Genomic DNA, 25,350 nt, shown 5'->3' with positions numbered 1-25,350 from the left:
AATTAAACGATCACAAAGAGCCTCGACTCGTCAATATTGTGATTAGAAGGTAGGCACATTCTCCACTATGCCAGGCTAACTACTCAAGTTTCTCCAATATGACAACATACAGACTTTGCTTTCCAACAATAGACATCAACATTTTGAACCTGTCCGAATGAGGAAAGATGGTGATTTTTGACAAGTACGAAGAGGCTCGATCGTTCAATCTTGTGCTAGAGAATCAAACACAATGTTTCTCAGGCCTCGAAGTCTTAAGATTATTAAAGTTGCATAACAATGTCCTAGCTTTTCAAAGAAACAAGAACAACACCTTATTTCGGGAAATTTTAAACATTTCCAAATGACCTGAGCTATTCAATTTAAACGACCACGAAGGGACTCGAACCCTCAATCTTGTGATTCGAAGTCTGACGCCTTATCCATTAGGCCACGCAGTCTACTTCCTATAGACCTATATGACATCATACAGATTTTGCTTTGCAACAATAGACATCAAAATTGTGAACCTGTCCGAATGAGGAAAGCTAGTGATATTTAACAAGTAGGAAGACACTCTATCACTCCATCTTGCGATGCAGAATCAGACAGAATATTTCTCAGGCCTTGCAGTCTTTGATTATTAAAGTTGAATAACAATGTCCGAGCTTTTCAATGCAACAAGAACAAAGCCATATTTCGGGAAACTAAGAACATTTCCAAATTAGCTGAGCTAATGAAATTAAACGATCACAAAGAGCCTCGACTCGTCAATATTGTGATTAGAAGGTAGGCACATTCTCCACTATGCCAGGCTAACTACTCAAGTTTCTCCAATATGACAACATACAGACTTTGCTTTCCAACAATAGACATCAACATTTTGAACCTGTCCGAATGATGAAAGATGGTGATTTTTGACAAGTACGAAGAGACTCGATCCTTCAATCTTGTGCTACAGAATCAAACACAATGTTTCTCAGGCCTCGAAGTCCTAAGATTATTAAAGTTGCATAACAATGTCCTAGCTTTTCAAAGAAACAAGAACAACACCTTATTTCGGGAAATTTTAAACATTTCCAAATGACCAATTTAAACGACCACGAAGGGACTCGAACCCTCAATCTTCTGATTCAAAGTCAGACGCCTTATCCATTAGGCCACGCAGTCTACATCATATTGACCTATATGACATCATACAGATTTTGCTTTGCAACAATAGACATCAACATTTTGAACCTGTCCGAATGAGGAAAGATGGTGATTTTTGACAAGTACGAAGAGACTCGATCCTTCAATCTTGTGCTACAGAATCAAACACAATGTTTCTCAGGCCTCGAAGTCCTAAGATTATTAAAGTTGCATAACAATGTCCTAGCTTTTCAAAGAAACAAGAACTACACCTTATTTCGGGAAATTTTAAACATTTCCAAATGACCTGAGCTATTCAATTTAAACGACCACGAAGGGACTCGAACCCTCAATCTTCTGATTCGAAGTCAGACGCCTTATCCATTAGGCCACGCAGTCTACTTCATATAGACCTATATGACATCATACAGATTTTGCTTTGCAACAATAGACATCAAAATTGTGAACCTGTCCGAATGAGGAAAGCTAGTGATATTTAACAAGTAGGAAGACACTCTATCACTCCATCTTGCGATGCAGAATCAGACAGAATATTTCTCAGGCCTTGCAGTCTTTGATTATTAAAGTTGAATAACAATGTCCGAGCTTTTCAATGCAACAAGAAAAAAGCCTTATTTCGAGAAACTAAGAACATTTCCAAATTAGCTGAGCTAATGAAATTAAACGATCACAAAGAGACTCGACCCGTCAATATTGTGATTAGAAGGTAGGCACTTTATCCACTATGCCAGGCTAAATACTCAAGTTGCTCCAATATTACAACATACAGACTTTGCTTTCCAACAATAGACATCAACATTTTGAACCTGTCCGAATGATGAAAGATGGTGATTTTTGACAAGTACGAAGAGACTCGATCCTTCAATCTTGTGCTACAGAATCAAACACAATGTTTCTCAGGCCTCGAAGTCCTAAGATTATTAAAGTTGCATAACAATGTCCTAGCTTTTCAAAGAAACAAGAACAACACCTTATTTCGGGAAATTTTAAACATTTCCAAATGACCAATTTAAACGACCACGAAGGGACTCGAACCCTCAATCTTCTGATTCAAAGTCAGACGCCTTATCCATTAGGCCACGCAGTCTACATCATATTGACCTATATGACATCATACAGATTTTGCTTTGCAACAATAGACATCAAAATTGTGAACCTGTCCGAATGAGGAAAGCTAGTGATATTTAACAAGTACGAAGACACTATAACTCCATCTTGCGATGCAGAATATTACAGAATATTTCTCAGGCCTTGCAGTCTTTGATTATTAAAGTTGAATAACAATGTCCGAGCTTTTCAATGCAACAAGAAAAAAGCCTTATTTCGAGAAACTAAGAACATTTCCAAATTAGCTGAGCTAATGAAATTAAACGATCACAAAGAGACTCGACCCGTCAATATTGTGATTAGAAGGTAGGCACTTTATCCACTATGCCAGGCTAAATACTCAAGTTGCTCCAATATTACAACATACAGACTTTGCTTTCCAACAATAGACATCAACATTTTGAACCTGTCCGAATGAGGAAAGATGGTGATTTTTGACAAGTACGAAGAGACTCGATCCTTCAATCTTGTGCTACAGAATCAAACACAATGTTTCTCAGGCCTCGAAGTCCTAAGATTATTAAAGTTGCATAACAATGTCCTAGCTTTTCAAAGAAACAAGAACAACATCTTATTTCGGGAAATTTTAAACATTTCCAAATGAACTGAGCTATTCAATTTAAACGACCACGAAGGGACTCGAACCCTCAATCTTCTGATTCGAAGTCAGACGCCTTATCCATTAGGCCACGCAGTCTACTTCATATAGACCTATATGACATCATACAGATTTTTCTTTGCAACAATAGACATCAAAATTGTGAACCTGTCCGAATGAGGAAAGCTAGTGATATTTAACAAGTAGGAAGACACTCTATCACTCCATCTTGCGATACAGAATCAAACACAATGTTTCTCAGGCCTCGAAGTCCTAAGATTATTAAAGTTGCATAACAATGTCCTAGCTTTTCAAAGAAACAAGAACAACACCTTATTTCGGGAAATTTTAAACATTTCCAAATGACCAATTTAAACGACCACGAAGGGACTCGAACCCTCAATCTTCTGATTCAAAGTCAGACGCCTTATCCATTAGGCCACGCAGTCTACATCATATTGACCTATATGACATCATACAGATTTTGCTTTGCAACAATAGACATCAAAATTGTGAACCTGTCCGAATGAGGAAAGCTAGTGATATTTAACAAGTACGAAGACACTATCACTCCATCTTGCGATGCAGAATATTACAGAATATTTCTCAGGCCTTGCAGTCTTTGATTATTAAAGTTGAATAACAATGTCCGAGCTTTTCAATGCAACAAGAAAAAAGCCTTATTTCGAGAAACTAAGAACATTTCCAAATTAGCTGAGCTAATGAAATTAAACGATCACAAAGAGACTCAACCCGTCAATATTGTGATTAGAAGGTAGGCACTTTATCCACTATGCCAGGCTAAATACTAAAGTTGCTCCAATATTACAACATACAGACTTTGCTTTCCAACAATAGACATCAACATTTTGAACCTGTCCGAATGAGGAAAGATGGTGATTTTTGACAAGTAGGAAGAGACTCGAACCTTCAATCTTGTGCTACAGAATCAAACACAATGTTTCTCAGGCCTCGAAGTCCTAAGATTATTAAAGTTGCATAACAATGTCCTAGCTTTTCAAAGAAACAAGAACAACACCTTATTTCGGGAAATTTTAAACATTTCCAAATGACCTGAGCTATTCAATTTAAACGACCACGAAAGGACTCGAACCCTCAATCTTCTGATTCGAAGTCAGACGCCTTATCCATTAGGCCATGCAGTCTACTTCATATAGACCTATATGACATCATACAGATTTTGCTTTGCAACAATAGACATCAAAATTGTGAACCTGTCCGAATGAGGAAAGCTAGTGATATTTAACAAGTAGGAAGACACTCTATCACTCCATCTTGCGATGCAGAATCAGACAGAATATTTCTCAGGCCTTGCCGTCTTTGATTATTAAAGTTGAATAACAATGTCCGAGCTTTTCAATGCAACAAGAAAAAAGCCTTATTTCGAGAAACTAAGAACATTTCCAAATTAGCTGAGCTAATGAAATTAAACGATCACAAAGAGACTCGACCCGTCAATATTGTGATTAGAAGGTAGGCACTTTATCCACTATGCCAGGCTAAATACTCAAGTTGCTCCAATATTACAACATACAGACTTTGCTTTCCAACAATAGATATCAACATTTTGAACCTGTCCGAATGATGAAAGATGGTGATTTTTGACAAGTACGAAGAGACTCGATCCTTCAATCTTGTGCTACAGAATCAAACACAATGTTTCTCAGGCCTCGAAGTCCTAAGATTATTAAAGTTGCATAACAATGTCCTAGCTTTTCAAAGAAACAAGAACAACACCTTATTTCGGTAAATTTTAAACATTTCCAAATGACCTGAGCTATTCAATTTAAACGACCACGAAGGGACTCGAACCCTCAATATTCTGATTCGAAGTCAGACGCCTTATCCATTAGGCCACTCAGTCTACATCATATAGACCTATATGACATCATACAGATTTTGCTTTGCAACAATAGACATCAAAATTGTGAACCTGTCCGAATGAGGAAAGCTAGTGATATTTAACAAGTAGGAAGACACTCTATCACTCCATCTTGCGATGCAGAATCAGACAGAATATTTCTCAGGCCTTGCAGTCTTTGATTATTAAAGTTGAATAACAATGTCCGAGCTTTTCAATGCAACAAGAACAAAGCCTTATTTCGGGAAACTAAGAACATTTCCAAATTAGCTGAGCTAATGAAATTAAACGATCACAAAGAGACTCGACCCGTCAATATTGTGATTAGAAGGTAGGCACATTCTCCACTATGCCAGGCTAACTACTCAAGTTTCTCCAATATGACAACATATAGACTTTGCTTTCCAACAATAGACATCAACATTTTGAAACTGTCCGAATGAGGAAAGATGGTGGTTTTTGACAAGTACGAAGAGGCTCGATCGTTCAATCTTGTGCTACAGAATCAAACACAATGTTTCTCAGGCCACGAAGTCTTAAGATTATTAAAGTTGCATAACAATGTCCTAGCTTTTCAAAGAAACAAGAACAACACCTTATTTCGGGAAATTTTAAACATTTCCAAATGACCTGAGCTATTCAATTTAAACGACCACGAAGGGACTCGAACCCTCAATCTTCTGATTCAAAGTCAGACGCCTTATCCATTAGGCCATGCAGTCTACATCATATTGACCTATATGACATCATACAGATTTTGCTTTGCAACAATAGACATCAAAATTGTGAACCTGTCCGAATGAGGAAAGCTAGTGATATTTAACAAGTACGAAGACACTATCACTCCATCTTGCGATGCAGAAATTTACAGAATATTTCTCAGGCCTTGCAGTCTTTGATTATTAAAGTTGAATAACAATGTCCGAGCTTTTCAATGCAACAAGAAAAAAGCCTTATTTCGAGAAACTAAGAACATTTCCAAATTAGCTGAGCTAATGAAATTAAACGATCACAAAGAGACTCAACCCGTCAATATTGTGATTAGAAGGTAGGCACTTTATCCACTATGCCAGGCTAAATACTAAAGTTGCTCCAATATTACAACATACAGACTTTGCTTTCCAACAATAGACATCAACATTTTGAACCTGTCCGAATGAGGAAAGATGGTGATTTTTGACAAGTAGGAAGAGACTCGAACCTTCAATCTTGTGCTACAGAATCAAACACAATGTTTCTCAGGCCTCGAAGTCCTAAGATTATTAAAGTTGCATAACAATGTCCTAGCTTTTCAAAGAAACAAGAACAACACCTTATTTCGGGAAATTTTAAACATTTCCAAATGACCTGAGCTATTCAATTTAAACGACCACGAAAGGACTCGAACCCTCAATCTTCTGATTCGAAGTCAGACGCCTTATCCATTAGGCCATGCAGTCTACTTCATATAGACCTATATGACATCATACAGATTTTGCTTTGCAACAATAGACATCAAAATTGTGAACCTGTCCGAATGAGGAAAGCTAGTGATATTTAACAAGTAGGAAGACACTCTATCACTCCATCTTGCGATGCAGAATCAGACAGAATATTTCTCAGGCCTTGCCGTCTTTGATTATTAAAGTTGAATAACAATGTCCGAGCTTTTCAATGCAACAAGAAAAAAGCCTTATTTCGAGAAACTAAGAACATTTCCAAATTAGCTGAGCTAATGAAATTAAACGATCACAAAGAGACTCGACCCGTCAATATTGTGATTAGAAGGTAGACACTTTATCCACTATGCCAGGCTAAATACTCAAGTTGCTCCAATATTACAACATACAGACTTTGCTTTCCAACAATAGATATCAACATTTTGAACCTGTCCGAATGATGAAAGATGGTGATTTTTGACAAGTACGAAGAGACTCGATCCTTCAATCTTGTGCTACAGAATCAAACACAATGTTTCTCAGGCCTCGAAGTCCTAAGATTATTAAAGTTGCATAACAATGTCCTAGCTTTTCAAAGAAACAAGAACAACACCTTATTTCGGTAAATTTTAAACATTTCCAAATGACCTGAGCTATTCAATTTAAACGACCACGAAGGGACTCGAACCCTCAATATTCTGATTCGAAGTCAGACGCCTTATCCATTAGGCCACTCAGTCTACATCATATAGACCTATATGACATCATACAGATTTTGCTTTGCAACAATAGACATCAAAATTGTGAACCTGTCCGAATGAGGAAAGCTAGTGATATTTAACAAGTAGGAAGACACTCTATCACTCCATCTTGCGATGCAGAATCAGACAGAATATTTCTCAGGCCTTGCAGTCTTTGATTATTAAAGTTGAATAACAATGTCCGAGCTTTTCAATGCAACAAGAACAAAGCCTTATTTCGGGAAACTAAGAACATTTCCAAATTAGCTGAGCTAATGAAATTAAACGATCACAAAGAGACTCGACCCGTCAATATTGTGATTAGAAGGTAGGCACATTCTCCACTATGCCAGGCTAACTACTCAAGTTTCTCCAATATGACAACATACAGACTTTGCTTTCCAACAATAGACATCAACATTTTGAAACTGTCCGAATGAGGAAAGATGGTGGTTTTTGACAAGTACGAATAGGCTCGATCGTTCAATCTTGTGCTACAGAATCAAACACAATGTTTCTCAGGCCACGAAGTCTTAAGATTATTAAAGTTGCATAACAATGTCCTAGCTTTTCAAAGAAACAAGAACAACACCTTATTTCGGGAAATTTTAAACATTTCCAAATGACCTGAGCTATTCAATTTAAACGACCACGAAGGGACTCGAACCCTCAATCTTCTGATTCAAAGTCAGACGCCTTATCCATTAGGCCACGCAGTCTACATCATATTGACCTATATGACATCATACAGATTTTGCTTTGCAACAATAGACATCAAAATTGTGAACCTGTCCGAATGAGGAAAGCTAGTGATATTTAACAAGTACGAAGACACTATCACTCCATCTTGCGATGCAGAATATTACAGAATATTTCTCAGGCCTTGCAGTCTTTGATTATTAAAGTTGAATAACAATGTCCGAGCTTTTCAATGCAACAAGAAAAAAGCCTTATTTCGAGAAACTAAGAACATTTCCAAATTAGCTGAGCTAATGAAATTAAACGATCACAAAGAGACTCAACCCGTCAATATTGTGATTAGAAGGTAGGCACTTTATCCACTATGCCAGGCTAAATACTAAAGTTGCTCCAATATTACAACATACAGACTTTGCTTTCCAACAATAGACATCAACATTTTGAACCTGTCCGAATGAGGAAAGATGGTGATTTTTGACAAGTAGGAAGAGACTCGAACCTTCAATCTTGTGCTACAGAATCAAACACAATGTTTCTCAGGCCTCGAAGTCCTAAGATTATTAAAGTTGCATAACAATGTCCTAGCTTTTCAAAGAAACAAGAACAACACCTTATTTCGGGAAATTTTAAACATTTCCAAATGACCTGAGCTATTCAATTTAAACGACCACGAAAGGACTCGAACCCTCAATCTTCTGATTCGAAGTCAGACGCCTTATCCATTAGGCCATGCAGTCTACTTCATATAGACCTATATGACATCATACAGATTTTGCTTTGCAACAATAGACATCAAAATTGTGAACCTGTCCGAATGAGGAAAGCTAGTGATATTTAACAAGTAGGAAGACACTCTATCACTCCATCTTGCGATGCAGAATCAGACAGAATATTTCTCAGGCCTTGCCGTCTTTGATTATTAAAGTTGAATAACAATGTCCGAGCTTTTCAATGCAACAAGAAAAAAGCCTTATTTCGAGAAACTAAGAACATTTCCAAATTAGCTGAGCTAATGAAATTAAACGATCACAAAGAGACTCGACCCGTCAATATTGTGATTAGAAGGTAGGCACTTTATCCACTATGCCAGGCTAAATACTCAAGTTGCTCCAATATTACAACATACAGACTTTGCTTTCCAACAATAGATATCAACATTTTGAACCTGTCCGAATGATGAAAGATGGTGATTTTTGACAAGTACGAAGAGACTCGATCCTTCAATCTTGTGCTACAGAATCAAACACAATGTTTCTCAGGCCTCGAAGTCCTAAGATTATTAAAGTTGCATAACAATGTCCTAGCTTTTCAAAGAAACAAGAACAACACCTTATTTCGGTAAATTTTAAACATTTCCAAATGACCTGAGCTATTCAATTTAAACGACCACGAAGGGACTCGAACCCTCAATATTCTGATTCGAAGTCAGACGCCTTATCCATTAGGCCACTCAGTCTACATCATATAGACCTATATGACATCATACAGATTTTGCTTTGCAACAATAGACATCAAAATTGTGAACCTGTCCGAATGAGGAAAGCTAGTGATATTTAACAAGTAGGAAGACACTCTATCACTCCATCTTGCGATGCAGAATCAGACAGAATATTTCTCAGGCCTTGCAGTCTTTGATTATTAAAGTTGAATAACAATGTCCGAGCTTTTCAATGCAACAAGAACAAAGCCTTATTTCGGGAAACTAAGAACATTTCCAAATTAGCTGAGCTAATGAAATTAAACGATCACAAAGAGACTCGACCCGTCAATATTGTGATTAGAAGGTAGGCACATTCTCCACTATGCCAGGCTAACTACTCAAGTTTCTCCAATATGACAACATATAGACTTTGCTTTCCAACAATAGACATCAACATTTTGAAACTGTCCGAATGAGGAAAGATGGTGGTTTTTGACAAGTACGAAGAGGCTCGATCGTTCAATCTTGTGCTACAGAATCAAACACAATGTTTCTCAGGCCACGAAGTCTTAAGATTATTAAAGTTGCATAACAATGTCCTAGCTTTTCAAAGAAACAAGAACAACACCTTATTTCGGGAAATTTTAAACATTTCCAAATGACCTGAGCTATTCAATTTAAACGACCACGAAGGGACTCGAACCCTCAATCTTCTGATTCAAAGTCAGACGCCTTATCCATTAGGCCATGCAGTCTACATCATATTGACCTATATGACATCATACAGATTTTGCTTTGCAACAATAGACATCAAAATTGTGAACCTGTCCGAATGAGGAAAGCTAGTGATATTTAACAAGTACGAAGACACTATCACTCCATCTTGCGATGCAGAAATTTACAGAATATTTCTCAGGCCTTGCAGTCTTTGATTATTAAAGTTGAATAACAATGTCCGAGCTTTTCAATGCAACAAGAAAAAAGCCTTATTTCGAGAAACTAAGAACATTTCCAAATTAGCTGAGCTAATGAAATTAAACGATCACAAAGAGACTCAACCCGTCAATATTGTGATTAGAAGGTAGGCACTTTATCCACTATGCCAGGCTAAATACTAAAGTTGCTCCAATATTACAACATACAGACTTTGCTTTCCAACAATAGACATCAACATTTTGAACCTGTCCGAATGAGGAAAGATGGTGATTTTTGACAAGTAGGAAGAGACTCGAACCTTCAATCTTGTGCTACAGAATCAAACACAATGTTTCTCAGGCCTCGAAGTCCTAAGATTATTAAAGTTGCATAACAATGTCCTAGCTTTTCAAAGAAACAAGAACAACACCTTATTTCGGGAAATTTTAAACATTTCCAAATGACCTGAGCTATTCAATTTAAACGACCACGAAAGGACTCGAACCCTCAATCTTCTGATTCGAAGTCAGACGCCTTATCCATTAGGCCATGCAGTCTACTTCATATAGACCTATATGACATCATACAGATTTTGCTTTGCAACAATAGACATCAAAATTGTGAACCTGTCCGAATGAGGAAAGCTAGTGATATTTAACAAGTAGGAAGACACTCTATCACTCCATCTTGCGATGCAGAATCAGACAGAATATTTCTCAGGCCTTGCCGTCTTTGATTATTAAAGTTGAATAACAATGTCCGAGCTTTTCAATGCAACAAGAAAAAAGCCTTATTTCGAGAAACTAAGAACATTTCCAAATTAGCTGAGCTAATGAAATTAAACGATCACAAAGAGACTCGACCCGTCAATATTGTGATTAGAAGGTAGACACTTTATCCACTATGCCAGGCTAAATACTCAAGTTGCTCCAATATTACAACATACAGACTTTGCTTTCCAACAATAGATATCAACATTTTGAACCTGTCCGAATGATGAAAGATGGTGATTTTTGACAAGTACGAAGAGACTCGATCCTTCAATCTTGTGCTACAGAATCAAACACAATGTTTCTCAGGCCTCGAAGTCCTAAGATTATTAAAGTTGCATAACAATGTCCTAGCTTTTCAAAGAAACAAGAACAACACCTTATTTCGGTAAATTTTAAACATTTCCAAATGACCTGAGCTATTCAATTTAAACGACCACGAAGGGACTCGAACCCTCAATATTCTGATTCGAAGTCAGACGCCTTATCCATTAGGCCACTCAGTCTACATCATATAGACCTATATGACATCATACAGATTTTGCTTTGCAACAATAGACATCAAAATTGTGAACCTGTCCGAATGAGGAAAGCTAGTGATATTTAACAAGTAGGAAGACACTCTATCACTCCATCTTGCGATGCAGAATCAGACAGAATATTTCTCAGGCCTTGCAGTCTTTGATTATTAAAGTTGAATAACAATGTCCGAGCTTTTCAATGCAACAAGAACAAAGCCTTATTTCGGGAAACTAAGAACATTTCCAAATTAGCTGAGCTAATGAAATTAAACGATCACAAAGAGACTCGACCCGTCAATATTGTGATTAGAAGGTAGGCACATTCTCCACTATGCCAGGCTAACTACTCAAGTTTCTCCAATATGACAACATACAGACTTTGCTTTCCAACAATAGACATCAACATTTTGAAACTGTCCGAATGAGGAAAGATGGTGGTTTTTGACAAGTACGAATAGGCTCGATCGTTCAATCTTGTGCTACAGAATCAAACACAATGTTTCTCAGGCCACGAAGTCTTAAGATTATTAAAGTTGCATAACAATGTCCTAGCTTTTCAAAGAAACAAGAACAACACCTTATTTCGGGAAATTTTAAACATTTCCAAATGACCTGAGCTATTCAATTTAAACGACCACGAAGGGACTCGAACCCTCAATCTTCTGATTCAAAGTCAGACGCCTTATCCATTAGGCCACGCAGTCTACATCATATTGACCTATATGACATCATACAGATTTTGCTTTGCAACAATAGACATCAAAATTGTGAACCTGTCCGAATGAGGAAAGCTAGTGATATTTAACAAGTACGAAGACACTATCACTCCATCTTGCGATGCAGAATATTACAGAATATTTCTCAGGCCTTGCAGTCTTTGATTATTAAAGTTGAATAACAATGTCCGAGCTTTTCAATGCAACAAGAAAAAAGCCTTATTTCGAGAAACTAAGAACATTTCCAAATTAGCTGAGCTAATGAAATTAAACGATCACAAAGAGACTCAACCCGTCAATATTGTGATTAGAAGGTAGGCACTTTATCCACTATGCCAGGCTAAATACTAAAGTTGCTCCAATATTACAACATACAGACTTTGCTTTCCAACAATAGACATCAACATTTTGAACCTGTCCGAATGAGGAAAGATGGTGATTTTTGACAAGTAGGAAGAGACTCGAACCTTCAATCTTGTGCTACAGAATCAAACACAATGTTTCTCAGGCCTCGAAGTCCTAAGATTATTAAAGTTGCATAACAATGTCCTAGCTTTTCAAAGAAACAAGAACAACACCTTATTTCGGGAAATTTTAAACATTTCCAAATGACCTGAGCTATTCAATTTAAACGACCACGAAAGGACTCGAACCCTCAATCTTCTGATTCGAAGTCAGACGCCTTATCCATTAGGCCATGCAGTCTACTTCATATAGACCTATATGACATCATACAGATTTTGCTTTGCAACAATAGACATCAAAATTGTGAACCTGTCCGAATGAGGAAAGCTAGTGATATTTAACAAGTAGGAAGACACTCTATCACTCCATCTTGCGATGCAGAATCAGACAGAATATTTCTCAGGCCTTGCCGTCTTTGATTATTAAAGTTGAATAACAATGTCCGAGCTTTTCAATGCAACAAGAAAAAAGCCTTATTTCGAGAAACTAAGAACATTTCCAAATTAGCTGAGCTAATGAAATTAAACGATCACAAAGAGACTCGACCCGTCAATATTGTGATTAGAAGGTAGGCACTTTATCCACTATGCCAGGCTAAATACTCAAGTTGCTCCAATATTACAACATACAGACTTTGCTTTCCAACAATAGATATCAACATTTTGAACCTGTCCGAATGATGAAAGATGGTGATTTTTGACAAGTACGAAGAGACTCGATCCTTCAATCTTGTGCTACAGAATCAAACACAATGTTTCTCAGGCCTCGAAGTCCTAAGATTATTAAAGTTGCATAACAATGTCCTAGCTTTTCAAAGAAACAAGAACAACACCTTATTTCGGTAAATTTTAAACATTTCCAAATGACCTGAGCTATTCAATTTAAACGACCACGAAGGGACTCGAACCCTCAATATTCTGATTCGAAGTCAGACGCCTTATCCATTAGGCCACTCAGTCTACATCATATAGACCTATATGACATCATACAGATTTTGCTTTGCAACAATAGACATCAAAATTGTGAACCTGTCCGAATGAGGAAAGCTAGTGATATTTAACAAGTAGGAAGACACTCTATCACTCCATCTTGCGATGCAGAATCAGACAGAATATTTCTCAGGCCTTGCAGTCTTTGATTATTAAAGTTGAATAACAATGTCCGAGCTTTTCAATGCAACAAGAACAAAGCCTTATTTCGGGAAACTAAGAACATTTCCAAATTAGCTGAGCTAATGAAATTAAACGATCACAAAGAGACTCGACCCGTCAATATTGTGATTAGAAGGTAGGCACATTCTCCACTATGCCAGGCTAACTACTCAAGTTTCTCCAATATGACAACATACAGACTTTGCTTTCCAACAATAGACATCAACATTTTGAAACTGTCCGAATGAGGAAAGATGGTGGTTTTTGACAAGTACGAATAGGCTCGATCGTTCAATCTTGTGCTACAGAATCAAACACAATGTTTCTCAGGCCACGAAGTCTTAAGATTATTAAAGTTGCATAACAATGTCCTAGCTTTTCAAAGAAACAAGAACAACACCTTATTTCGGGAAATTTTAAACATTTCCAAATGACCTGAGCTATTCAATTTAAACGACCACGAAGGGACTCGAACCCTCAATCTTCTGATTCAAAGTCAGACGCCTTATCCAGTAGGCCACGCAGTCTACATCATATTGACCTATATGACATCATACAGATTTTGCTTTGCAACAATAGACATCAAAATTGTGAACCTGTCCGAATGAGGAAAGCTAGTGATATTTAACAAGTACGAAGACACTATCACTCCATCTTGCGATGCAGAATATTACAGAATATTTCTCAGGCCTTGCAGTCTTTGATTATTAAAGTTGAATAACAATGTCCGAGCTTTTCAATGCAACAAGAAAAAAGCCTAATTTCGAGAAACTAAGAACATTTCCAAATTAGCTGAGCTAATGAAATTAAACGATCACAAAGAGACTCAACCCGTCAATATTGTGATTAGAAGGTAGGCACTTTATCCACTATGCCAGGCTAAATACTAAAGTTGCTCCAATATTACAACATACAGACTTTGCTTTCCAACAATAGACATCAACATTTTGAACCTGTCCGAATGAGGAAAGATGGTGATTTTTGACAAGTAGGAAGAGACTCGAACCTTCAATCTTGTGCTACAGAATCAAACACAATGTTTCTCAGGCCTCGAAGTCCTAAGATTATTAAAGTTGCATAACAATGTCCTAGCTTTTCAAAGAAACAAGAACAACACCTTATTTCGGGAAATTTTTAACATTTCCAAATGACCTGAGCTATTCAATTTAAACGACCACGAAGGGACTCGAACCCTCAATCTTCTGATTTGAAGTCAGACGCCTTATCCATTAGGCCATGCAGTCTACTTCATATAGACCTATATGACATCATACAGATTTTGCTTTGCAACAATAGACATCAAAATTGTGAACCTGTCCGAATGAGGAAAGCTAGTGATATTTAACAAGTAGGAAGACACTCTATCACTCCATCTTGCGATGCAGAATCAGACAGAATATTTCTCAGGCCTTGCAGTCTTTGATTATTAAAGTTGAATAACAATGTCCGAGCTTTTCAATGCAACAAGAAAAAAGCCTTATTTCGAGAAACTAAGAACATTTCCAAATTAGCTGAGCTAATGAAATTAAACGATCACAAAGAGACTCGACCCGTCAATATTGTGATTAGAAGGTAGGCACTTTATCCACTATGCCAGGCTAAATACTCAAGTTGCTCCAATATTACAACATACAGACTTTGCTTTCCAACAATAGACATCAACATTTTGAACCTGTCCGAATGAGGAAAGATGGTGATTTTTGACAAGTACGAAGAGACTCGATCCTTCAATCTTGTGCTACAGAATCAAACACAATGTTTCTCAGGCCTCGAAGTCCTAAGATTATTAAAGTTGCATAACAATGTCCTAGCTTTTCAAAGAAACAAGAACAACTCCTTATTTCGGGAAATTTTAAACATTTCCAAATGACCTGAACTATTCAATTTAAACGACCACGAAGGGACTCGAACCCTCAATCTTCTGATTCAAAGTCAGACGCCTTATCCATTAGGCCACGCAGTCTACATCATATAGACCTATATGACATCATACAGATTTTGCTTTGCAACAATAGTCATCAAAATTGTGAACCTGTCCGAATGAGGAAAGCTAGTGATATTTAACAAGTACGAAGACACTATCACTCCATCTTGCGATGCAGAATAAGACAGAATATTTCTCAGGCCTTGCAGTCTTTGATTATTAAAGTTGAATAACAATGTCCGAGCTTTTCAATGCAACAAGAAAAAAGCCTTATTTCGAGAAACTAAGAACATTTCCAAATTAGCTGAGCTAATGAAATTAAACGATCACAAAGAGACTCAACCCGTCAATATTGTGATTAGAAGGTAGGCACTTTATCCACTATGCCAGGCTAAATACTAAAGTTGCTCCAATATTACAACATACAGACTTTGCTTTCCAACAATAGACATCAACATTTTGAACCTGTCCGAATGAGGAAAGATGGTGATTTTTGACAAGTAGGAAGAGACTCGAACCTTCAATCTTGTGCTACAGAATCAAACACAATGTTTCTCAGGCCTCGAAGTCCTAAGATTATTAAAGTTGCATAACAATGTCCTAGCTTTTCAAAGAAACAAGAACAACACCTTATTTCGGGAAATTTTTAACATTTCCAAATGACCTGAGCTATTCAATTTAAACGACCACGAAGGGACTCGAACCCTCAATCTTCTGATTTGAAGTCAGACGCCTTATCCATTAGGCCATGCAGTCTACTTCATATAGACCTATATGACATCATACAGATTTTGCTTTGCAACAATAGACATCAAAATTGTGAACCTGTCCGAATGAGGAAAGCTAGTGATATTTAACAAGTAGGAAGACACTCTATCACTCCATCTTGCGATGCAGAATCAGACAGAATATTTCTCAGGCCTTGCAGTCTTTGATTATTAAAGTTGAATAACAATGTCCGAGCTTTTCAATGCAACAAGAAAAAAGCCTTATTTCGAGAAACTAAGAACATTTCCAAATTAGCTGAGCTAATGAAATTAAACGATCACAAAGAGACTCGACCCGTCAATATTGTGATTAGAAGGTAGGCACTTTATCCACTATGCCAGGCTAAATACTCAAGTTGCTCCAATATTACAACATACAGACTTTGCTTTCCAACAATAGACATCAACATTTTGAACCTGTCCGAATGAGGAAAGATGGTGATTTTTGACAAGTACGAAGAGACTCGATCCTTCAATCTTGTGCTACAGAATCAAACACAATGTTTCTCAGGCCTCGAAGTCCTAAGATTATTAAAGTTGCATAACAATGTCCTAGCTTTTCAAAGAAACAAGAACAACTCCTTATTTCGGGAAATTTTAAACATTTCCAAATGACCTGAACTATTCAATTTAAACGACCACGAAGGGACTCGAACCCTCAATCTTCTGATTCGAAGTCAGACGCCTTATCCATTAGGCCACGCAGTCTACATCATATAGACCTATATGACATCATACAGATTTTGCTTTGCAACAATAGTCATCAAAATTGTGAACCTGTCCGAATGAGGAAAGCTAGTGATATTTAACAAGTACGAAGACACTATCACTCCATCTTGCGATGCAGAATAAGACAGAATATTTCTCAGGCCTTGCAGTCTTTGATTATTAAAGTTGAATAACAATGTCCGAGCTTTTCAATGCAACAAGAAAAAAGCCTTATTTCGAGAAACTAAGAACATTTCCAAATTAGCTGAGCTAATGAAATTAAACGATCACAAAGAGACTCGACCCGTCAATATTGTGATTAGAAGGTAGGCACATTCTCCACTATGCCAGGCTAACTACTCAAGTTTCTCCAATATGACAACATACAGACTTTGCTTTCCAACAATAGACATCAACATTTTGAAACTGTCCGAATGAGGAAAGATGGTGGTTTTTGACAAGTACGAAGAGGCTCGATCGTTCAATCTTGTGCTACAGAATCAAACACAATGTTTCTCAGGCCACGAAGTCTTAAGATTATTAAAGTTGCATAACAATGTCCTAGCTTTTCAAAGAAACAAGAACAACACCTTATTTCGGGAAATTTTAAACATTTCCAAATGACCTGAGCTATTCAATTTAAACGACCACGAAGGGACTCGAACCCTCAATCTTCTGATTCGAAGTCAGACGCCTTATCCATTAGGCCACGCAGTCTACATCATATTGCCCTATATGACATCATACAGATTTTGCTTTGCAACAATAGACATCAAAATTGTGAACCTGTCCGAATGAGGAAAGCTAGTGATATTTAACAAGTACGAAGACACTATCACTCCATCTTGCGATGCAGAATATTACAGAATATTTCTCAGGCCTTGCAGTCTTTGATTATTAAAGTTGAATAACAATGTCCAAGCTTTTCAATGCAACAAGAAAAAAGCCTTATTTCGAGAAACTAAGAACATTTCCAAATTAGCTGAGCAATGAAATTAAACGATCACAAAGAGACTCAACCCGTCAATATTGTGATTAGAAGGTAGGCACTTTATCCACTATGCCAGGCTAAATACTAAAGTTGCTCCAATATTACAACATACAGACTTTGCTTTCCAACAATAGACATCAACATTTTGAACCTGTCCGAATGAGGAAAGATGGTGATTTTTGACAAGTAGGAAGAGACTCGAACCTTCAATCTTGTGCTACAGAATCAAACACAATGTTTCTCAGGCCTCGAAGTCCTAAGATTATTAAAGTTGCATAACAATGTCCTAGCTTTTCAAAGAAACAAGAACAACACCTTATTTCGGGAAATTTTAAACATTTCCAAATGACCTGAGCTATTCAATTTAAACGAACACGAAGGGACTCGAACCCTCAATCTTCTGATTCGAAGTCAGACGCCTTATCCATTAGGCCACGCAGTCTACTTCATATAGACCTATATGACATCATACAGATTTTGCTTTGCAACAATAGACATCAAAATTGTGAACCTGTCCGAATGAGGAAAGCTAGTGATATTTAACAAGTAGGAAGACACTCTATCACTCCATCTTGCGATGCAGAATCAGACAGAATATTTCTCAGGCCTTGCCGTCTTTGATTATTAAAGTTGAATAACAATGTCCGAGCTTTTCAATGCAACAAGAAAAAAGCCTTATTTCGAGAAACTAAGAACATTTCCAAATTAGCTGAGCTAATGAAATTAAACGATCACAAAGAGACTCGACCCGTCAATATTGTGATTAGAAGGTAGGCACTTTATCCACTATGCCAGGCTAAATACTAAAGTTGCTCCAATATTACAACATACAGACTTTGCTTTCCAACAATAGACATCAACATTTTGAACCTGTCCGAATGAGGAAAGATGGTGATTTTTGACAAGTACGAAGACGCTCGATCGTTCAATCTTGTGCTAGAGAATCAAACACAATTTTTCTCAGGCCTCGAAGTCTTAAGATTTTTAAAGTTGCATAACAAGGTCCTAGATTTTCAAAGAAACAAGAACAACACCTTATTTCGGGAAATTTTAAACATTTCCAAATGACCTGAGCTATTCAATTTAAACGACCACGAAGGGACTCGAACCCTCAATCTTCTGATTCGAAGTCAGACGCCTTATCCATTAGGCCACGCAGTCTACATCATATAGACCTATATGACATCATACAGATTTTGCTTTGCAACAATAGTCATCAAAATTGTGAACCTGTCCGAATGAGGAAAGCTAGTGATATTTAACAAGTACGAAGACACTATCACTCCATCTTGCGATGCAGAATAAGACAGAATATTTCTCAGGCCTTGCAGTCTTTGATTATTAAAGTTGAATAACAATGTCCGAGCTTTTCAATGCAACAAGAAAAAAGCCTTATTTCGAGAAACTAAGAACATTTCCAAATTAGCTGAGCTAATGAAATTAAACGATCACAAAGAGACTCGACCCGTCAATATTGTGATTAGAAGGTAGGCACATTCTCCACTATGCCAGGCTAACTACTCAAGTTTCTCCAATATGACAACATACAGACTTTGCTTTCCAACAATAGACATCAACATTTTGAAACTGTCCGAATGAGGAAAGATGGTGGTTTTTGACAAGTACGAAGAGGCTCGATCGTTCAATCTTGTGCTACAGAATCAAACACAATGTTTCTCAGGCCACGAAGTCTTAAGATTATTAAAGTTGCATAACAATGTCCTAGCTTTTCAAAGAAACAAGAACAACACCTTATTTCGGGAAATTTTAAACATTTCCAAATGACCTGAGCTATTCAATTTAAACGACCACGAAGGGACTCGAACCCTCAATCTTCTGATTCGAAGTCAGACGCCTTATCCAGTAGGCCACGCAGTCTACATCATATTGCCCTATATGACATCATACAGATTTTGCTTTGCAACAATAGACATCAAAATTGTGAACCTGTCCGAATGAGGAAAGCTAGTGATATTTAACAAGTACGAAGACACTATCACTCCATCTTGCGATGCAGAATATTACAGAATATTTCTCAGGCCTTGCAGTCTTTGATTATTAAAGTTGAATAACAATGTCCAAGCTTTTCAATGCAACAAGAAAAAAGCCTTATTTCGAGAAACTAAGAACATTTCCAAATTAGCTGAGCAATGAAATTAAACGATCACAAAGAGACTCAACCCGTCAATATTGTGATTAGAAGGTAGGCACTTTATCCACTATGCCAGGCTAAATACTAAAGTTGCTCCAATATTACAACATACAGACTTTGCTTTCCAACAATAGACATCAACATTTTGAACCTGTCCGAATGAGGAAAGATGGTGATTTTTGACAAGTAGGAAGAGACTCGAACCTTCAATCTTGTGCTACAGAATCAAACACAATGTTTCTCAGGCCTCGAAGTCCTAAGATTATTAAAGTTGCATAACAATGTCCTAGCTTTTCAAAGAAACAAGAACAACACCTTATTTCGGGAAATTTTAAACATTTCCAAATGACCTGAGCTATTCAATTTAAACGAACACGAAGGGACTCGAACCCTCAATCTTCTGATTTGAAGTCAGACGCCTTATCCATTAGGCCACGCAGTCTACTTCATATAGACCTATATGACATCATACAGATTTTGCTTTGCAACAATAGACATCAAAATTGTGAACCTGTCCGAATGAGGAAAGCTAGTGGTATTTAACAAGTAGGAAGACACTCTATCACTCCATCTTGCGATGCAGAATCAGACAGAATATTTCTCAGGCCTTGCAGTCTTTGATTATTAAAGTTGAATAACAATGTCCGAGCTTTTCAATGCAACAAGAAAAAAGCCTTATTTCGGGAAACTAAGAACATTTCCAAATTAGCTGAGCTAATGAAATTAAACGATCACAAAGAGCCTCGACCCGTCAATATTGTGATTAGAAGGTAGGCACATTCTCCACTATGCCAGGCTAACTACTCAAGTTTCTCCAATATGACAACATACAGACTTTGCTTTCCAACAATAGACATCAACATTTTGAACCTGTCCGAATGAGGAAAGATGGTGATTTTTGACAAGTACGAAGAGGCTCGATCGTTCAATCTTGTGCTAGAGAATCAAACACAATGTTTCTCAGGCCTCGAAGTCTTAAGATTATTAAAGTTGCATAACAATGTCCTAGCTTTTCAAAGAAACAAGAACAACACCTTATTTCGGGAAATTTTAAACATTTCCAAATGACCTGAGCTATTCAATTTAAACGACCACGAAGGGACTCGAACCCTCAATCTTCTGATTCGAAGTCTGACGCCTTATCCATTAGGCCACGCAGTCTACTTCCTATAGACCTATATGACATCATACAGATTTTGCTTTGCAACAATAGACATCAAAATTGTGAACCTGTCCGAATGAGGAAAGCTAGTGATATTTAACAAGTAGGAAGACACTCTATCACTCCATCTTGCGATGCAGAATCAGACAGAATATTTCTCAGGCCTTGCAGTCTTTGATTATTAAAGTTGAATAACAATGTCCGAGCTTTTCAATGCAACAAGAAAAAAGCCTTATTTCGAGAAACTAAGAACATTTCCAAATTAGCTGAGCTAATGAAATTAAACGATCACAAAGAGACTCGACCCGTCAAAATTGTGATTAGAAGGTAGGCACTTTATCCACTATGCCAGGCTAAATACTCAACTTGCTCCAATATTACAACATACAGACTTTGCTTTCCAACAATAGACATCAACATTTTGAACCTGTCCGAATGAGGAAAGATGGTGATTTTTGACAAGTACGAAGAGACTCGATCCTTCAATCTTGTGCTACAGAATCAAACACAATGTTTCTCAGGCCTCGAAGTCCTAAGATTATTAAAGTTGCATAACAATGTCCTAGCTTTTCAAAGAAACAAGAACTACACCTTATTTCGGGAAATTTTAAACATTTCCAAATGACCTGAGCTATTCAATTTAAACGACCACGAAGGGACTCGAACCCTCAATCTTCTGATTCGAAGTCAGACGCCTTATCCATTAGGCCACGCAGTCTACATCATATAGACCTATATGACATCATACAGATTTTGCTTTGCAACAATAGACATCAAAATTGTGAACCTGTCCGAATGAGGAAAGCTAGTGATATTTAACAAGTAGGAAGACACTCTATCACTCCATCTTGCGATGCAGAATCAGACAGAATATTTCTCAGGCCTTGCAGTCTTTGATTATTAAAGTTGAATAACAATGTCCGAGCTTTTCAATGCAACAAGAAAAAAGACTTATTTTGAGAAACTAAGAACATTTCCAAATTAGCTGAGCTAATGAAATTAAACGATCACAAAGAGACTCAACCCGTCAATATTGTGTTTAGAAGGTAGGCACTTTATCCACTATGCCAGGCTAAATACTCAAGTTGCTCCAATATTACAACATACAGACTTTGCTTTCCAACAATAGAGATCAACATTTTGAACCTGTCCGAATGAGGAAAGATGGTGATTTTTGACAAGTACGAAGAGAGTCGATCCTTCAATCTTGTGCTACAGAATCAAACACAATGTTTCTCAGGCCTCGAAGTCCTAAGATTATTAAAGTTGCATAACAATGTCCTAGCTTTTCAAAGAAACAAGAACAACACCTTATTTCGGGAAATTTTAAACATTTCCAAATGACCTGAGCTATTCAATTTAAACGACCACGAAGGGACTCGAACCCTCAATCTTCTGATTCGAAGTCAGACGCCTTATCCATTAGGCCACGCAGTCTACATCATATAGACCTATATGACATCATACAGATTTTGCTTTGCAACAATAGACATCAAAATTGTGAACCTGTCCGAATGAGGAAAGCTAGTGATATTTAACAAGTAGGAAGACACTCTATCACTCCATCTTGCGATGCAGAATCAGACAGAATATTTCTCAGGCCTTGCAGTCTTTGATTATTAAAGTTGAATAACAATGTCCGAGCTTTTCAATGCAACAAGAACAAAGCCTTATTTCGGGAAACTAAGAACATTTCCAAATTAGCTGAGCTAATGAAATTAAACGATCACAAAGACACTCGACCCGTCAATATTGTGATTAGAAGGTAGGCACATTCTCCACTATGCCAGGCTAACTACTCAAGTTTCTCCAATATGACAACATACAGACTTTGCTTTCCAACAATAGACATCAACATTTTGAACCTGTCCGAATGAGGAAAGATGGTGATTTTTGACAAGTAGGAAGAGGCTCGATCGTTCAATCTTGTGCTACAGAATCAAACACAATGTTTCTCAGGCCACGAAGTCTTAAGATTATTAAAGTTGCATAACAATGTCCTAGCTTTTCAAAGAAACAAGAACAACACCTTATTTCGGGAAATTTTAAACATTTCCAAATGACCTGAGCTATTCAATTCAAACGACCACGAAGGGACTCGAACCCTCAATCTTCTGATTCGAAGTCAGACGCCTTATCCATTAGGCCACGCAGTCTACATCATATAAACCTATATGACATCATACAGATTTTGCTTTGCAACAATAGACATCAAAATTGTGAACCTGTCCGAATGAGGAAAGCTAGTGATATTTGACAAGTACGAAGACACTCTATCACTCCATCTTGCGATGCAGAATCAGACAGAATATTTCTCAGGCCTTGCAGTCTTTGATTATTAAAGTTGAATAAGAATGTCCGAGCTTTTCAATGCAACAAGAAAAAAGCCTTATTTCGAGAAACTAAGAACATTTCCAAATTAGCTGAGCTAATGAAATTAAACGATCACAAAGAGACTCGACCCGTCAATATTGTGATTAGAAGGTAGGCACATTCTCCACTGTGCCAGGCTAACTACTCAAGTTTCTCCAATATGACAACATACAGACTTTGCTTTCCAACAATAGACATCAACATTTTGAACCTGTCCGAATGAGGAAAGATGGTGATTTTTGACAAGTACGAAGAGACTCGATCCTTCAATCTTGTGCTACAGAATCAAACACAATGTTTCTCAGGCCTCGAAGTCCTAAGATTATTAAAGTTGCATAACAATGTCCTAGCTTTTCAAAGAAACAAGAACAACTCCTTATTTCGGGAAATTTTAAACATTTCCAAATGACCTGAACTATTCAATTTAAACGACCACGAAGGAACTCGAACCCTCAATCTTCTGATTCGAAGTCAGACGCCTTATCCATTAGGCCACGCAGTCTACATCATATAGACCTATATGACATCATACAGATTTTGCTTTGCAACAATAGTCATCAAAATTGTGAATCTGTCCGAATGAGGAAAGCTGGTGATATTTAACAAGTACGATGACACTATCACTCCATCTTGCGATGCAGAATAAGACAGAATATTTCTCAGGCCTTGCAGTCTTTGATTATTAAAGTTGAATAACAATGTCCGAGCTTTTCAATGCAACAAGAAAAAAGCCTTATTTCGAGAAACTAAGAACATTTCCAAATTAGCTGAGCTAATGAAATTAAACGATCACAAAGGAGACTCGACCTGTCAATATTGTGATTAGAAGGTAGGCACTTTATCCACTATGCCAGGCTAAATACTCAAGTTGCTCCAATATTACAACATACAGACTTTGCTTTCCAACAATAGACATGAACATTTTGAACCTGTCCGAATGAGGAAAGATGGTGATTTTTGACAAGAACGAAGAGGCTCGATCGTTCAATCTTGTGCTACAGAATCAAACACAATGTTTCTCAGGCCTCGAAGTCTTAAGATTATTAAAGTTGCATAACAATGTCCTAGCTTTTCAAAGAAACAAGAACAACAGCTTATTTCGGGAAATTGTAAACATTTCCAAATGACCTGAGCTATTCAATTCAAACGACCAGGAAGGGACTCGAACCGTCAATCTTCTGATTCAAAGTCAGACACCTTATCCATTAGGCCATGGAGTCTACATCATATACACCTATATGACATCATACAGATTTTGCTTTGCAACAATAGACATCAAAATTGTGAACCTGTCCGAATGAGTAAAGCTAGTGATATTTAACAAGTACGAAGACACTCTATCACTCCATCTTGCGATGCAGAATCAGACAGAATATTTCTCAGGCCTTGCAGTCTTTGATTATTAAAGTTGAATAACAATGTCCGAGCTTTTCAATGCAACAAGAACAAAGCCATATTTCGGGAAACTAAGAACATTTCCAAATTAGCTGAGCTAATGAAATTAAACGATCACAAAGAGACTCGACCCGTCAATATTGTGATTAGAAGGTAGGCACATTCTCCACTATGCCAGGCTAACTACTCGAGTTTCTCCAATATGACAACATACAGACTTTGCTTTCCAACAATAGACATCAACATTTTGAACCTGTCCGAATGAGGAAAGATGGTGATTTTTGACAAGTAGGAAGATGCTCGATCGTTCAATCTTGTGCTACAGAATCAAACACAATGTTTCTC

At 37.3% G+C, this 25,350-nt stretch overlaps 31 non-coding genes across 31 annotated transcripts; all 31 read right to left on the bottom strand.

Moving 5' to 3' along the window:
- Positions 1-1,076: 1,076 nt before the first annotated feature.
- trnaq-uug (transfer RNA glutamine (anticodon UUG)) lies at positions 1,077-1,149 on the bottom strand. Its single transcript has one exon. It is a non-coding gene; the product is annotated as a tRNA-Gln (tRNA).
- Positions 1,150-1,436: 287 nt separating this feature from the next.
- On the bottom strand, positions 1,437-1,509 carry trnar-ucg (transfer RNA arginine (anticodon UCG)). The gene has a single exon. It is a non-coding gene; the product is annotated as a tRNA-Arg (tRNA).
- A 636-nt stretch (positions 1,510-2,145) lies between these two features.
- Positions 2,146-2,218, bottom strand: trnaq-uug (transfer RNA glutamine (anticodon UUG)). The gene has a single exon. It is a non-coding gene; the product is annotated as a tRNA-Gln (tRNA).
- Positions 2,219-2,862: 644 nt separating this feature from the next.
- trnar-ucg (transfer RNA arginine (anticodon UCG)) lies at positions 2,863-2,935 on the bottom strand. The gene has a single exon. It is a non-coding gene; the product is annotated as a tRNA-Arg (tRNA).
- A 277-nt stretch (positions 2,936-3,212) lies between these two features.
- trnaq-uug (transfer RNA glutamine (anticodon UUG)) lies at positions 3,213-3,285 on the bottom strand. The gene has a single exon. It is a non-coding gene; the product is annotated as a tRNA-Gln (tRNA).
- Positions 3,286-3,929: 644 nt separating this feature from the next.
- On the bottom strand, positions 3,930-4,002 carry trnar-ucg (transfer RNA arginine (anticodon UCG)). The gene has a single exon. It is a non-coding gene; the product is annotated as a tRNA-Arg (tRNA).
- A 646-nt stretch (positions 4,003-4,648) lies between these two features.
- trnar-ucg (transfer RNA arginine (anticodon UCG)) lies at positions 4,649-4,721 on the bottom strand. Its single transcript has one exon. It is a non-coding gene; the product is annotated as a tRNA-Arg (tRNA).
- A 646-nt stretch (positions 4,722-5,367) lies between these two features.
- On the bottom strand, positions 5,368-5,440 carry trnaq-uug (transfer RNA glutamine (anticodon UUG)). Its single transcript has one exon. It is a non-coding gene; the product is annotated as a tRNA-Gln (tRNA).
- Positions 5,441-6,084: 644 nt separating this feature from the next.
- On the bottom strand, positions 6,085-6,157 carry trnar-ucg (transfer RNA arginine (anticodon UCG)). The gene has a single exon. It is a non-coding gene; the product is annotated as a tRNA-Arg (tRNA).
- Positions 6,158-6,803: 646 nt separating this feature from the next.
- Positions 6,804-6,876, bottom strand: trnar-ucg (transfer RNA arginine (anticodon UCG)). The gene has a single exon. It is a non-coding gene; the product is annotated as a tRNA-Arg (tRNA).
- Positions 6,877-7,522: 646 nt separating this feature from the next.
- trnar-ucg (transfer RNA arginine (anticodon UCG)) lies at positions 7,523-7,595 on the bottom strand. The gene has a single exon. It is a non-coding gene; the product is annotated as a tRNA-Gln (tRNA).
- Positions 7,596-8,239: 644 nt separating this feature from the next.
- trnar-ucg (transfer RNA arginine (anticodon UCG)) lies at positions 8,240-8,312 on the bottom strand. The gene has a single exon. It is a non-coding gene; the product is annotated as a tRNA-Arg (tRNA).
- A 646-nt stretch (positions 8,313-8,958) lies between these two features.
- On the bottom strand, positions 8,959-9,031 carry trnar-ucg (transfer RNA arginine (anticodon UCG)). The gene has a single exon. It is a non-coding gene; the product is annotated as a tRNA-Arg (tRNA).
- Positions 9,032-9,677: 646 nt separating this feature from the next.
- On the bottom strand, positions 9,678-9,750 carry trnaq-uug (transfer RNA glutamine (anticodon UUG)). The gene has a single exon. It is a non-coding gene; the product is annotated as a tRNA-Gln (tRNA).
- Positions 9,751-10,394: 644 nt separating this feature from the next.
- trnar-ucg (transfer RNA arginine (anticodon UCG)) lies at positions 10,395-10,467 on the bottom strand. The gene has a single exon. It is a non-coding gene; the product is annotated as a tRNA-Arg (tRNA).
- A 646-nt stretch (positions 10,468-11,113) lies between these two features.
- trnar-ucg (transfer RNA arginine (anticodon UCG)) lies at positions 11,114-11,186 on the bottom strand. Its single transcript has one exon. It is a non-coding gene; the product is annotated as a tRNA-Arg (tRNA).
- A 646-nt stretch (positions 11,187-11,832) lies between these two features.
- On the bottom strand, positions 11,833-11,905 carry trnar-ucg (transfer RNA arginine (anticodon UCG)). The gene has a single exon. It is a non-coding gene; the product is annotated as a tRNA-Gln (tRNA).
- A 644-nt stretch (positions 11,906-12,549) lies between these two features.
- trnar-ucg (transfer RNA arginine (anticodon UCG)) lies at positions 12,550-12,622 on the bottom strand. Its single transcript has one exon. It is a non-coding gene; the product is annotated as a tRNA-Arg (tRNA).
- Positions 12,623-13,268: 646 nt separating this feature from the next.
- On the bottom strand, positions 13,269-13,341 carry trnar-ucg (transfer RNA arginine (anticodon UCG)). Its single transcript has one exon. It is a non-coding gene; the product is annotated as a tRNA-Arg (tRNA).
- Positions 13,342-13,987: 646 nt separating this feature from the next.
- trnar-ucg (transfer RNA arginine (anticodon UCG)) lies at positions 13,988-14,060 on the bottom strand. Its single transcript has one exon. It is a non-coding gene; the product is annotated as a tRNA-Gln (tRNA).
- A 1,363-nt stretch (positions 14,061-15,423) lies between these two features.
- Positions 15,424-15,496, bottom strand: trnar-ucg (transfer RNA arginine (anticodon UCG)). Its single transcript has one exon. It is a non-coding gene; the product is annotated as a tRNA-Gln (tRNA).
- A 1,363-nt stretch (positions 15,497-16,859) lies between these two features.
- Positions 16,860-16,932, bottom strand: trnar-ucg (transfer RNA arginine (anticodon UCG)). Its single transcript has one exon. It is a non-coding gene; the product is annotated as a tRNA-Arg (tRNA).
- A 644-nt stretch (positions 16,933-17,576) lies between these two features.
- Positions 17,577-17,649, bottom strand: trnar-ucg (transfer RNA arginine (anticodon UCG)). The gene has a single exon. It is a non-coding gene; the product is annotated as a tRNA-Arg (tRNA).
- Positions 17,650-18,292: 643 nt separating this feature from the next.
- trnar-ucg (transfer RNA arginine (anticodon UCG)) lies at positions 18,293-18,365 on the bottom strand. The gene has a single exon. It is a non-coding gene; the product is annotated as a tRNA-Arg (tRNA).
- Positions 18,366-19,011: 646 nt separating this feature from the next.
- trnar-ucg (transfer RNA arginine (anticodon UCG)) lies at positions 19,012-19,084 on the bottom strand. The gene has a single exon. It is a non-coding gene; the product is annotated as a tRNA-Arg (tRNA).
- Positions 19,085-19,728: 644 nt separating this feature from the next.
- trnar-ucg (transfer RNA arginine (anticodon UCG)) lies at positions 19,729-19,801 on the bottom strand. Its single transcript has one exon. It is a non-coding gene; the product is annotated as a tRNA-Arg (tRNA).
- Positions 19,802-21,163: 1,362 nt separating this feature from the next.
- On the bottom strand, positions 21,164-21,236 carry trnar-ucg (transfer RNA arginine (anticodon UCG)). The gene has a single exon. It is a non-coding gene; the product is annotated as a tRNA-Arg (tRNA).
- Positions 21,237-21,882: 646 nt separating this feature from the next.
- On the bottom strand, positions 21,883-21,955 carry trnar-ucg (transfer RNA arginine (anticodon UCG)). The gene has a single exon. It is a non-coding gene; the product is annotated as a tRNA-Arg (tRNA).
- Positions 21,956-22,601: 646 nt separating this feature from the next.
- Positions 22,602-22,674, bottom strand: trnar-ucg (transfer RNA arginine (anticodon UCG)). Its single transcript has one exon. It is a non-coding gene; the product is annotated as a tRNA-Arg (tRNA).
- Positions 22,675-23,320: 646 nt separating this feature from the next.
- Positions 23,321-23,393, bottom strand: trnar-ucg (transfer RNA arginine (anticodon UCG)). Its single transcript has one exon. It is a non-coding gene; the product is annotated as a tRNA-Arg (tRNA).
- Positions 23,394-24,039: 646 nt separating this feature from the next.
- trnar-ucg (transfer RNA arginine (anticodon UCG)) lies at positions 24,040-24,112 on the bottom strand. Its single transcript has one exon. It is a non-coding gene; the product is annotated as a tRNA-Arg (tRNA).
- Positions 24,113-25,350: the final 1,238 nt, after the last annotated feature.

Source organism: Salmo salar, chromosome 01 (genome assembly GCF_965601325.2).
Source record: "Salmo salar chromosome 01, fSalSal1, whole genome shotgun sequence".
Classification (NCBI taxonomy): domain Eukaryota; kingdom Metazoa; phylum Chordata; class Actinopteri; order Salmoniformes; family Salmonidae; genus Salmo; species Salmo salar.
The sequence above is the reverse complement of the archived record's forward strand: the minus strand, read 5'-3'. Positions and strand labels throughout refer to the sequence as shown.